Source organism: Canis lupus, chromosome 1, assembly GCF_011100685.1.
Source record: "Canis lupus familiaris isolate Mischka breed German Shepherd chromosome 1, alternate assembly UU_Cfam_GSD_1.0, whole genome shotgun sequence".
Lineage (NCBI taxonomy): Eukaryota > Metazoa > Chordata > Mammalia > Carnivora > Canidae > Canis > Canis lupus.
Window position 1 is genome coordinate 121,312,283 of NC_049222.1, and position 13,415 is coordinate 121,325,697.

General features: G+C 61.5%; 1 protein-coding gene across 3 annotated transcripts in view; it reads left to right on the top strand.

Annotated features, from left to right (window-relative positions):
• TSHZ3 (teashirt zinc finger homeobox 3) overlaps positions 1 to 10,346 on the top strand; it is an 85,658-nt gene extending 75,312 nt beyond the window's left edge. The window contains exons 3-5 of one of the 3 annotated variants that reach the window (XR_005354814.1): positions 680 to 936; positions 7,798 to 8,832; positions 9,770 to 10,346. The gene's annotated coding sequence lies outside the window, so the exon portion shown is untranslated. Of the gene's footprint in view, positions 1 to 679; positions 937 to 7,797 lie in introns of all 3 variants that reach the window. The other 2 variants (XR_005354813.1, XR_005354815.1) reach the window with 2 other exon arrangements.
• The last annotated feature ends 3,069 nt before the right edge of the window (positions 10,347 to 13,415 follow it).

The window sequence follows — 13,415 nt, forward strand, 5'->3', positions numbered from 1 at the left end:
AGCTGTTCTTCCCGCGAGTGAGAGCTCGTGGCTTAAAGATGAAAGCGTGTGCTTCCAGGCCTGGGTATTTCTAAGAATCCTCCGTTTGCCAATTCGGGCACAGGCAACCTTGTCACGTGCTAACATCTCCGATCAAAGCCAAGGACGCACATAATTAACCTTGAGCGTAAAATTATAAACAGAAGTGCAAAGCACCCGTGTATGAAGGTGCCGATCGTCCCTCCTGCCGTGGACAGGCGCAAAGCCCAGGGATGGGCTGCACGCGGCCGTGACCTTGCCCTGCCCTTAGCGGGCGCGCGCCCCGCAGTCCTTGTGCTGCTTGTTCCCTTTGCCCAAGCGGACCTGAATCCTTCTCCGGGGCTTGGAGACTCAGACGTGGCCGGCGTGGCCCGTCGCCCCCACACGTGAGGACGGCGAGTCCCGTGACCCCACTCAGGCCCGCGGACCCCACGGGGGCCCCCGACCCGCCCCCTGCTACAGCCCCAGGCGCTTCGGGGGTGCAGGGGGGGGCTTGAAGGTCTGTCCCGCTCTCTCTTTCAAAATTAAAACATATAAATCGGACTTTGGGAACGACTTTTGAAATTCAGAGGGGGGCGGGGAGGGACGGTGAGTTACGTTTTAAAAATTACTGCGTTTCAACATCTCACTTCCATTACTTTTTTTTTTTTCCTCCCCACAGCAGGATTCCAGGGACACATTTACGACCGTCATAATTGTGAGTTAGAGATCTCCCAGGCCAAGTGAAATGAAATTACGAGAAACTGAAATCTGTTTTAATTGGAGCATTTATGGAAAAAAAGAAGTCAGACTGGCTGCTTTTTCCTTTATGTGGCTCTCCGGTTCGGGGCCATACCTGCGTCCGGGAGCCTGGGCCGGCCAGACTCGGGCGGCCACAGAGCAGGGAGGAAGAGAGAGAGAGAAGAGAGAGAGAATGAGGTAGGTGTGTCAGGAAGGACTCATTTTCTTAGCTTTAAAAAAAAAAAAAATGAAGGTACAGTGGCGGGAGTTCCGCCTCAGTGACCATGAAACCGAGTCGGCAAAAGCTGAAGGACCGGGCTCCTGAAAGCCTCATCAGGGCTTGTCATCGCTCTAATGAATATCATTTAAATTGCTTTGTATATTGGTGGAGTTTGGATGTCGATTTAATTTGTGCATGTGTTTGAGTTCTTCTGCTTGGCTAGGCTAACAGAGAAGCAGCCGCCTAATGAAAACTGAGTTGGTGACAGTGTGATGTGCTCCAACCCAGTCAAATGGGTTTGAAGGTCTGCAGTGACAGCTCTCAGGGAGGAGTGGGTCTGGCCGGGGTGGGGGGGCGAGAGGGGAGGCTTTCCCAAGCGGCGGGCGTGTGGGGACCTGCGAGGTGGCCGTGCCGGGGACCCACGTGTCGTCCTCGGTCCTCGATCGCCGCTCAGCCCAGACCCCCCACCCAGCAGGCTGAGCCACCCCGTCCCCCCGGCCCAGGGCGCTGTGCCCGTGGAGCGAGGTCCCCGCGGCTCTCCCCTCCCGTGGATCAGCGGCACGCAGGTGAAATTCCTGGGAAGGCCACCGCCCGGAGCAGGGGATGTGGCTGGAGGCCCCCCGCTGGGATAAGAGGGCATCCTCATGCTCCAACACCCCAAAGACGCAAAGGCCTTCTCCCCCGTCGTTTCACCCCCTGCCATCCGGGGAGGGGGGCGGGCTGGGCTCTCGTGGGAACTCTGTGTAGGTGAGGCCGGGGTGGCCTGCCTGCCCGGGGGTGGGATGGAGGGCGGATGGGGGTGGCGGGGCCCTGCCACTATCAGGAAGGTCAGCCAGGCTCCTGTTTGCAGAAACACCACAAGTGCAGGCCGAGCATAAACCCGGTTGTCCGCTTGCTCCCCACGCAATCCCTCAGCTCCCTGGGTGGTTCTGGAAGGAGCGTGGCCTTCGGCCGGGGCGTTGCAGGCAGGGACTGGGTGTCCGGACTCCGGGCGCTGCAGCTGAGCACCCGCGGCCCAACACCCAAGCTGTCCCCGGGGAGCCGAGCCAGTGGGTGGGCCCAGGCCTGGGGGCTGGGGAGCGGGGACCGAGCCTACGAAGGCAGCGCCCTTCTCTGCACCCCCCGCACCCCCCACCCGCCCGGCACTTCTCAAGGCCGGACCGTCAAACGGGCCCAACCCGCCTTCAGCCGCCTTCTCCAGCCTCTCGTTGTAGCTTCTCAGAGGTTGTCAATCGTCACCTGATCAACTCGGCAGCACATAACCTGGGAAAAATGAGCACAAACGAGGATGTGCTTGGGGGTCTGGGCTGCTTTCTCGGCCTCTCGACCCCCCTCCAGCCCGATCCCTGCAGGAGTCTGATGGGGGGGGGGGGGTTGGTCCTCCTGAGGCTGTGGAAGAGACAGACCCAATCCGCGGAATCAGACTCAAGGTGGAGATGTGAGGCGTCCACGGGGCAGCTCGACCCTCTGTCCCCTCTGTCTCCCGTGGAGAGGCAGGCCCGGGTCGGCGCGGGGCAGCGGAAGGACACGGGGCCCGGGGCCGGGGCTCCCTGGAGGCTCTGGGAGCAGATGGAGGAGGGCGTGGAGGGGACTTGGGCCCCACGGCCCCTTTGGTAGTAGGCGTTGGCTCTCCTGAACGTGGGGGCCCGTGGCTTTGTCGTGAGCGGAGGTCCGAGCAGCGTCTGCGTGCCTGACACTTGAGGTGGGGGCCCCGGGAGGCTCTCCTGCGACCCTGCACGGTTCCCAGGGGGGCTGAGCCTTCGCGTCCCCAGGGGCTGGACCCGGGGACCAGAGGGCAGCCCGCCCACCCCGCCCCCACCCTGCACCGGCACCAGGGACCAAGCAAAAGCCTAAGACCCGGCGCTGGGCTCGGGCCAGTTTGGAGCCAAGCTGGAGAAAGGAGACAAAACAATAGTGACAAATAGATGTCAGACGTCCGAGCTTGAGCGAGGGTGGGCAGCAAACAAAGCGGAATTACAAGGCTCAGTCCCTGAACGTGGAGGAGCCCTGGCGGGGAGCCCATCCTCGGCGCGGCGGGCCCGGGCCTTGAGGGTCCGATAAGATTGGCGACTGCAGGGACACGAGGGCAGGGGAGGCCACGGCCCCGCTGTGAGGAATAGTCGGGAGGCCTGTGGCTCGTCTGCGGGGGACGGTCACCTCCTGAGCAGCGCCCCCCGGATCCCCTGAAATTAAACGCTGCGGCCCCACAGGTGGTTTGCCGTCTGTCTGTCTGTCTGTCTTTTCCTGTAACCCGTTCCATGGTGTTTCCCACGTGGGGCTCTTTTAGGATGTCTCCCGCAGATTCTTAACCAGGTAGGGGTTGTGGGCACATCCACTCCCTGGCGTGCAGGCTGGCGGGTCCCAGGGGCCCTCGCGCCCCCCCCCCCCCCCCCGCTGCCTTCCAGGACTCGGACCTCACGGCCGCCCCTTCCCTTCCAGTGCTCGTCGGGATGCTGTCGGCAGGAGTGGGTTCGGGGTCTCAGGCGGGGAGTGTGGCCCAGGGACGCGAAGGTGGGGCTTGGCGGCTCCCGCCACCGCTGGGCGCAGGTGCCTGGTGCTACCCCGGGAACCCGGCTCCCTCCGTCCTTCTCCCTCTCGTGTCTCCGCTCCGCGCGTGGGCAGCTCCCCGTCCAGGTCCCGCGCAGCAGCCTGGGGGCCAGCGCCCGGGGCGGCAGGGATTGGGGCGCTCCTGGACAACCGCTGTGATTCTGCCTCTCCCCCGAGGCCAGGTTCAAGCCGCACGCTTAGGGTTCAGGTTTGGGATGCAGAGGGCTCCATCTGCAGGGTGGTGGACGTTCCTCTTTGTGTCTTGCCTATGTCCAGCCGCAGCTTTGCCACTGGGGTGATGAGCTCCAGGGAGATTCTCAGGCTCCTCAGGAGGCGGCTCCTCTGAATAAAGGATCTCGGTTTTCTAGAGAGCAATAGGGCCAAGGCTGGTGGGAAGCCGAGCTATGGGACCTCCACTGGGCGCCAGGGGCAGGTCGTCCTAGTGGCAAGCACCGGCGGGGCGGGGCAGTGGGCAGCGTCTCCTCTTCCTTGGGTGGAAACGTCCCTGGACGCTGCTAACCTTGGGACCCTCCTGGCTGCTTAAGGGACAGCTGGAGGGCCGTGCCCTACAGACGGGGGCTTCTCTCGCCCAAAGGCTTTTGGTCCTTTCTGTCGCACCTCCTAGCCCCTGAAGTGGCTGCGGACCAGAGTGTACTAGAAAGTAGATTCCAGAAAGCCGGACTCTCTGGCGCCTGAGCTGAATGCTGAATATTCAGCTGGCAAAGGTCGTGGACTGTCGCCTGTGGACGGAGTAGGACCTGCAGCTCGTTGGGTGTGAGCCCCACTTAGGAACCAGACAAACTCGACTTTAATTCATTGCCGAGTCTTGGAAACGGGGAGGTTTCAAACAGATCTCTCGACGTCACATTGCTCCGTGACAGTGCATGGCTGCCCGCCTCAGGCCGCGGCGCGGTGGCTCTCGGGTGGCCCCCTCCCCCACCTATTTGTCTCCTGGGCTAGGCTCCTCCAGAAGTGAGGCCGGGATGGGAGATGGGCGTTGGAGGGTCGGCTGTCCCTCTGACAGGTGATCCCAGGAAGCACAGGTAGGACCGAGTGGGAGGTGAAGGGGGCAGGGGTGAGAGGGGACCGGTAAGGGGAGGAAGCCACTTCCACGTGCATTCAGGAGCAGGCTGCCCTGGAAGGCTCTGCAGGATCCGGCCAGGAACCCCCCGAGTGGTCCCATCCGAGGGCCAGGGGGCTGGGCATCCCCACCTCCTGCCTGTCGCTGGCTGAGCACTTCCCCCACCACCACCCGTGCATGGGGCGTAGAGACCCGGGGACTTGCAGGACGAAGCCCTTGGCGGGCACAGGGGAGATGGGCAGGGGCTCTATGGAGCACCTGCCACCTGGCTCATCAAATGTCCATGTTCCTGTGTGGCCCCTGCACTCCTGTAGGCCTTAACCAGGGGGCTCCCTACCTGTTGGGCCCCCGCACTCCTATAGGCCTTAACCAGGGGCCCCACTCCCAGCTGGGCCCCCACACTCCTGTAGGTCTTAACCAGGGGACCCCTCCCATGTGGCCCCTACACTCCTGTAGACCTTAACCAGGGGCCCCTTTCCCCGCTGGACCCCTGCACTCCTGCAGGCCTTAACCAGGGAGTTCCCTACCCATTGGGCCCCAGCACTTCTGTAGGCCTTAACCAGGGAACCCCTGCCCACTGGTCCGAGTGGGAGGGCTCCCCACGAAGGGGAGTGACTGGGCCAAGATAACTCCCCACGTCAGCCACCAGCCACGGAGATGCCTCGAGAGCTCAGGGGCCCCCCACCCCCCACCCCCTGCTGTTTCCACTCCCCTTTGCTACTTATTCCAGGGAGACTGGAGCCCCGGATGCCTCACTCATCCGTTTTATTTTATTTAGTTATTTAATTATTTACTTATTTATGTGTTTATTACCCATCTAGTTCCAGAGATAACGTAGGGCTTCTGTACAGCTCATTAATTGCCTCATTGCTGGCTAGAAACAGTGAGATTGGCTGAGAGGGGAAGGAAGTACAGTGAGCGGTCGGGGGGGGACCCCAAGAACCAGGAGACGTGGGAACCTGGCGAGGGGCTGCAGCGCCCCACCTGCTCCGGGCCGCACAGGAGGCACAGGAAGTCCCTCCCACAGGAAGTCGCAGCCCCGGCCCAGGGCACACCTTGCGGTGCCCAGCAGGATGGGGGCACCCCCACCACCCCAGCCAGGGGGGCCAAGGCAGCTGGCCTTTGCACCGTCCAGGCTCCTGGCACCCGCTGCCTGGGGTAGCGGTGGGCAGTGGGTGGCAAGGTTGCGAATGCCAGGAGGGGAGGCAGTCCTGCAGCTCCAGACGTCGCCCATCCTGCCCCCACCCCACCCCCGCCGTTCCTTGGTGCGAGCAGATGTGTCCTGCCCCCACAAGAATGCCCTGTCATAAAGTTAGTGTCGGGATCCACGGGGATCATAATAGAATCAAGGTGGGCCCAGCTGCCCTGAGAACGTGGAGGTGAATTTGCAGCCCGTGTCCTCCCCCCACCCCCAGGAGGGCTGAGGGGGGCAGAGGGAGCGCGGCACCGCGGCGGGGCGTAGGGGGGCCGCGACCCCCAAGTTCCCGGCAGGGAATGACCCCACATCACCCCTCCCCGTGCCACTCGGCCTGCCCCATCCCGCCGGCCCCAGGAAGGCATCGTGCCCACACTGCAGCCCCTTAGGCCCGGGGGGTGGACAAAGGGGGTCGGGGGACTAATTTCATTTGGGTTTTCTCTGCTGAGGCCCTGCCTGGCAGCCAGCTCTCCCAACACCCACATGTCCCAACTGCTCCGTCCATCAGCTCTTGTCCAACTTAACTATTCATTTTATGTATTTTAATTTGGGCAGAACATTTATTTGGCTTAAATTTCCTTTTCAGGGGTTGGAATGTGCCTTCCACACACAGGCAGAGATGATCTGCTCGAATTTCGTCAGAAGGAGTTTAGTTTACAAAGATAGTAACTGAGCTATTAAAACCAACAACCCCTTTTAAAGCAAACAGACCATTAAAATATAGGAACAGTTTATGGCATAAATAAAATGGAGGATATAGATTATTTAAAGATAAGATTTTCAAGAAACAGGGATAAAAAAACATTTAAATAATTTCTCCACGATATATATTTCTTTCTTTTTTCTTTTTCTTTCTTTTTTTTTTTTTTTTACAAAGTGAACTTCAAAATGCAAATGCAAATTAAAAAAAAAAAGCACAGAAAGACATTAAAAATCCATCTTCTTAGTCAAGGCGTACAAAAAAGGCTTGACTTTTCCTTCTAGATCTGTAGATGATTTCAGAGGGGCGGGGTGCGGGGAACTACTTGAATTCATAAATGGCAGGATTCACCCAGCTTGGGAAGCCACACTGTGGAAAAAGAAGCAAGACATTTGCTTCTAGATCATTCTCTCGGGCGGGCTGACAGAGACAATAATTTCGTCCATTAGTCCGATCCATTGTCTTCCTTCGGCGCAGAAGTGCTGTACCGCGGAGGTAGATTTCCACTGCTATGCGTATTTTAAGGGTTATTTGGCAACACGAGTAAAGCTAAAAGTAGCCTCTTAATCTAATTAATTGACATTTCTGAATCTTGCTTTCACAACAACACATGGTTTCATGTTCTGGGTTTTAGCACTTGTCAAGCTTTTTTGGAGAATGTTTTGGTCAGAATGACAAGATAATTTGTGGCTGAGACTCCAAGCTAGAGAAGTGTTTAAGGCTATAATGATTTATTATCATCACAGAATAACAAAATTTACCAAGTGTTTCATCAGAATTTTTGAAATAAGTTTGCCACCATAGGAGAAGCAGCCGGGTGGGGGTGGGCTGCGCGGAGCCGGGGAGGGCTCGGGCTCCGCAGGCAAACCCAGCCATGACCCAGCCCTTCCCATTCCTCCCATTTCCCTCCGACCGACCGCGCGTTTCCTTGAGAGAGAAACCCCAGAGCATTTTTAGGAGGACGAGGGGTGGTGGAAGCGCAGAGAGAGAAATCAGACCTCTCCCCCGGCTCCGCGAGCAGGAAACCCAAGTCCCCGACTCCGCTCGTAACATATATGTGGCTACAGCCAGCGATGAATTTCTACATTTTGGCACCGGTCAGAGTGAAAGTAGTCGCACTATCTATAGAAACTTTGAGATGGAGAACACTTGGAGTATGCTACTGAAAATGCAAGAAACACATTTTTGAAAGGATGAAATAATATCACTGAGTGACAGTAAATTAACATGCTGACATTTGCAGACTTTCAGAGCATTGCCATAAAAAGAAGTAATACAACATGACTAATTTGGACTTCTTCTTTCTTCCTTCCTAGGCAGAGACAGCCCTGCCCCTCCTCGGCCACCCTGCAGGCTGTGCCCAGCCGGCACTTCCTCCTCTTTCCCGGGAAACACTCCCGGCTTCCCGCTGCCGGGCGCCTCTCGGAGACGCTGTGGAGACGGCGAGCGGGACTCCTGCGCCCACGGGATGCTCTCTGGAGTGCCGGGCAGGTGGTCCCTGGCGGGCGGGGGGCATGGCCTGCCGGCCCACCCCGCTCCCCCTCCACACACACACCGTGCAGTGCCGGGGCTGGGGGAGTCCTTGCACACCTTCCAGCATCATGGCACAGATGGAGAAACTGAGGCACAGAGAGGCTCCACGTTCCCAGGCCTCTTCTCTCCCTCCGCCCCCCACCACCGGGGCCAAACATCCAGCCCCGTAAGTCCTCCAGGTGAAAACGGGCATCCCGGCCACCGCCCTGCTGGGAAATAAGCCTTCTGCGGAAGCACCCGCTGCACATTTGCTAAATTAATGAAAAAGGAACTGCACGGGGTGAGTCGATGCCCCGGCTCGGTGTGTCCGGAGTGGGGGCTCTCACAGCCGGCCTCCCCCTCTGTCAGACACCGGGGTGGCCGTGCCCTCCCCGGGGAGCAGGATGCTCCTTTGTTCTGCGAGCTGGGTTTCCCAGGTGAGCGCCACCCCCTTCCCAGCAAAAGAGACAGGGGGTCTGCATTGTCGCCCCGCACGGTGCCCGGCCCCCTGGAGGGGCTCGGCCGACCTGTGTTCAATCCTCGGGACGTGACACAGGCTCGTTTTCCTCTTGGAAGAGCACGAAGGAGTTTCTAGAAACCACTGCGCTGGGGTGCCCTGGAGAGCCGCACGGGCGAGGCACCCAGGGGCCAGGGGTGGAGGTGCTGAGACTGAGCCCCGAGCTTTCTGTGCAGCCTCAGATCCTGACGGAGACCCAACCCCGGAGGGGCAGGGGGCAGGGAGCAGCCGACGGCTGGACCTTTACTTGGTGTCGTCTGACCGCGGGGACTTGGCTGATGTACGAGAAGCCCCTGCGAGAGATGAGCCAGGCGTGGACGGGGTGGGTGAGGGTGACCGTGGCCGTGGCCCAGACAGGGGCGGAGCTGGGGGGGACACGGGGAGGAGCCCAGGCTGCAGCGGGGAGGGGAGGGCGGGGGTGAGCGTGAGTTGCTGGCCTGCCGGGTTTCAGATTTGGGCCCAAGTGGGGGTGGGGGGGAGCAAAGAGAAGAGGACCCCGGAGGCCGGCGAGCCTGAGTCTGCGCAGGGCCAACATCTGCGCTCTGGACCCTCGGCCTGGGAAGTGAGCGTCAGCCGTGGCAAGCGACAGGCCAAAAGCTCATACCTGCCGTGCTGTTGTGATTATTAAAAATCAGATCCCGGGCAGCCCTGGTGGCCCAGCGGTTTAGCGCCGCCTTCAGCCCAGGGCGTGATCCTGGAGTCCTGGGATCGAGTCCCACATCGGGCTCCCCGCATGGAGCCTGCTTCTCCCTCTGCCTGTGTCTCTGCCTCTCTCTCTGTGTGTGTCTCTCACGAATAAAATAAATAAAATCTTTAAATAAAAAGAAAAATCAGATCCCACCACCAGGCCCCGTCCGTCTGGCGGAGGCTGCTTCAGCACCCCCGACCCCTCACTCCCCCCCGACGCCTGAGTTCTGGGCTTGGCCCGAGGCCTGACCCGGCCACCTGATGATTTGAGGAGCCCACTGGGCTCGGGTGGGGGACACATGAGGGATCACGGATGGGCCACCTTCCCTCCATCTGCCCGCATCCCAGCTTTCTGCGCCAACACCGACCCGTCCTGTCCCCGAATGTCCACCCTGAGTTGCAAGAACAGGGGTTTCTGGGGAACACGCAGTCTCCTGCTTGTTTTCCTTATTCTGAGCAAAAGCTGAGTGAGCTCAGAAGCGGGCGGGCCGGCTGCGGGCAGGGGGTAGGCACCTTGGGTGTCCACCCGGCCCTCCGACCTCCGCCGGCTATGCCTGGCCTGCCCCCGCCAGGCCCCTCTGGACCCTGCCGGACCCCGCTGGACCCCACTGGACCCCACTGGACACTGCTGGGCCCCGCAGGACCCTGCAGGACCTCGCTGGACCCCGCCGGACCCCAATGAACCCCGCAGGACCCCACTGGACCCCGCTGGACCTCGCTGGATCCCACTGGACCCCGCTGGGCCTGCGTGAGCCCGGGCGGCCAGACTGTTACGAGCTAACCCAAGTTGAGACTAACCTTTCAGCAGAACAGTTTGAGTTAAAATAAAGGGATTGAAAAAGAGTACAATGACCAAAAAAATCTATAAAAATGCAATTGCGCTAATATAATTTTATCACTTATTTAAAAATTTAGTCGACCCAAAAGACTACCAAGTGTGAAATTAAGGAACAGCTCCTCTACTTTTATGGAAATCACTCTTCCTCACTTGTCTAATAGCCTGATTTTGTCAGATCATTTATTTCCATGGTTTTAAAATGAGCTTGACAGACAGAATTTTATAACACCACTTTACTGCAAATAAGAACATCATTTTCGCTTATTAAAACTGAAGCTTAGAGAAAGCATTAAAATTAACAGTTCACTCTGCTTTAACCTTTTGAATCCTGCCGCGACGTTACGGGGAAGGCCGCGCGCGAGGGAGGCCGTGGGTCCCGGGTGGACGCCGGGCGGCGGGTGGGGAGACGGGAGCCCGGGGAGACGGGAGCCCGGGAGGGATGGGAGCCCAGGGGGGACAGGAGCCCAGGGGGTCGGGAGCCCAGGGAGACTGGAGCTGGGGTGTCAGGAGCACGAGGGGTCGGGAGCCCAGGAGAGTCGGGAGCCCAGGAGGGATGGGAGCCCAGGGGACGGGAGCCGGGGGGTCGGGAGCCCGGGAGAGTTGGGAGCCTGGGAAGGATGGGAGCCCAGGGGGGATGGGAGCTGGGAGCCCGGGGGGACGGGGGGGACGGGAGCCGGGGGGGTGGGAGCCCAGGCCTTCGGGGACTCGCCCAGCTGGAGATGGCCGTGCTGTGCCCTGTGCCCCTGTGCCCTGTGCCTGGCGGGGTCCACGGCCCGACGATGAGCACCAGCCATGGGAGGCCGGGCTGCCACCCGGGGGATCCCGCAGGGCCACTTAGTGTGCGGCTCAGGGGCCTGCTTTGCAGCCCAGGAGACCAGACCAGGGTGGAGGGCCAGGCGCTCTGGGGGCTCACGCGTCTGGTCCTTCCTGCCTTCGTCCCTCAGGTGCCGCTGAGCATCTTCCAGGTGCCAGGCTCGAGCGCTGACCCCTGGGTTAGACCAAGTCCCTGTCCTTGGGGGTGCGGGGAGGGGGCTGAGCATGTCCCTGGGGGACACAGGGCGTAATCCAATAATCCAATAAGCCCGTGCCGGGGACGGAGGGGGATGCGGGCTGTGGGGAAACCAGAGCGGGGCAGAGACAGACGGGCCGGGTTGGCTCAAGCGCTCTGTGTCTGGGCAGAGGGACGCAAGGTGGCCCGTCCTGGCCAGCCCGGGGACCCCGCCGTCCACCTCCGGTGCCCTGGGGCTGAGGCCCGGGGCAAGGGCCTCGTTGGACAGGACAGTTGGGGTCCGCGTCTCTGTTGCGGAGAGCCTGGTCCCAAACCGCGGGAAGCTACTCCTTCCTGACCTCCTGCCCCAGTGCCGGGGAACCAGCATCCCCGGAAGCGGCCCCCAGCTGGCGACCTGCACCCCCCCAGCCCCGCCCCGCCGAGAGAGACAAATCTGAGCCACGCCTTCCTTCCCGAGTCTTCCCAAGGGACAGAGCTCCGGGCACCTCTTGGGTGGTTGCCCCCGAGCGTACCCGCGGCCTCGTGTGCTCCCTCCCGGGCCCCGACTGCACCTTCCCATGCCCTTGCCCTATGTGCAGGGCCCAGGGTCCGGGGAATGAGGCCCCAGACGAAGACCCACGTCACGCGGCTGGGACTGGCCGCTTCAGCGTGTCTCCGAGCCCCGAGCGCATGGCCTGTGGGCGCCGCTGGGAGCCCTGTGCCCCGGCACCCGCCCTGTGGGCCCTGGCCGGGCCTTGGGCCGCTTGCTCCTGCCCTGCGTGTATCGGACACTGTCCCTCGTGACCTCTCACACCTGCTTGCACCTGCTGCCTGACACTTGCACTGCAGCACGTGAGCTGCAGGCCGGGCCGCCCTGCCCGGGGCACATGGCTGTGAGACACGATGGGCCCGTGGGCTGAGCTGCGGGCCCCCCGGCAGCGGCCCTAACCCTCCGCCTCCGCTGCACCCCCATCCCTCACTCCTGCTCCCGGGGCTGAGTTCCCACCTCACCTCCCTGCACACAGGACGTGGTCTCAGGTCTGCCCTCCGAGGAACCCTGGCTGAGCACCAGAGGGGGGGGTGAGGCCCGCTCCTTGTGTTCGGGTGGGCTTGCCACGCCCGCTGCCCTGGGTCTGGGCTTACATGGCACGCAGCCCTCCCCCCCCCCCCCCCGCCCCGTGCCTGTTACCTCTCCCCAGCCATCCTGAGCGGCGCGAGCCTTTGGGTGCCTCTGTGCCACCTCCTGTGCTCACGGCGTCCTTGCTCCCCGGGGCAGGGAGCCCTCCTAGGCAATGCTTCCTGAAGCCTCGGACCCCCATCCCCTCGCTCCCACCAGCCGCAGCTCACATCGCACAGCTGTCGACGTGTCGTACTGAGCCCCGCCCGAGTGCAGCCGTGCTGGGGGCCACGGTGCCGTGGGAGGCCACCTTTGGTTCCCCCAGCACCCCAGGGCTGTCTCGGTGCTGTGGAGGCAGGTGGCGGGGGGTGGGGGGCGACCCTGTGCCAGGGAAGCCTCTGTCCCTTAGGTCATGGACGGAGGGCTGTGTCTATCCTGGGGGCCTTCTCTGTGCCTGGCTCACAGCACATAATCAAGAAAGGATGGATGAATGGAAAACGGAGGAACGTGGAGTTAGGAAAAAAAAAAAATAGAAGAAGAAGAACCCGCTCCAGGCTCGGTACCTGTTTGCTGCGTGTTCCAGCCTCCGAGCGCCTCCTGCCTCAGTGCCCCGGGGGCGCCCCCAGGCACAATCACTCACTCCCGAGGCCCCCTGGGCAAACATCTGTCGCTACTTTGTGCTGCAATCTGCTTACAGGTAAGTCTCTACCCCAGCCGCGGAGCACCTGCGGGCCCAGTCTTTCTCTTTCTGGCACCTGGCAAAGGTGCACACGACGAGGGATCCCTCGCCGCCGGCAGTGGGGACCTAAGAGCGAGGTCGCTGCGCGGGGCTGTCCCAGGAGGGGAAGCTGAGCCTCCAGGAGGACCGCAGAGCCCGGCCAGAGCACCCGGCAGAGGGCTAGAGCGCGGACGCCCCTGAATCTGGGGCTGCCACTCGGTGCCCCCCCCGCAGCCCCTGGACCCCGCCCTCTCCCCCAGTGGCCCCGATGAGCTGTGACCTCCTGCCCTGGGTGACCTCATCTCCTGGCACGTGGGTCCAAGGCGAGATCTCTCCCTCAGGCTGTGAACACAGGAAGGACGGCCCTTCTCGGCTGTCGCCACCGGCCCCTGCCGCCGCGGGGTGCCAGGCTGCTACTCCACGGGTGCTGGGTGCTGGAGTGGAGGCTGGACCCGAGAAGTGCCATGGGATGCCCAGCAGCTCATGAGGACTGCAGCGGGGCTGGGGGCGGGTGACAGGGGCTGTGCTGCGTGACGTGAGAGGGAAGTGTGGACACT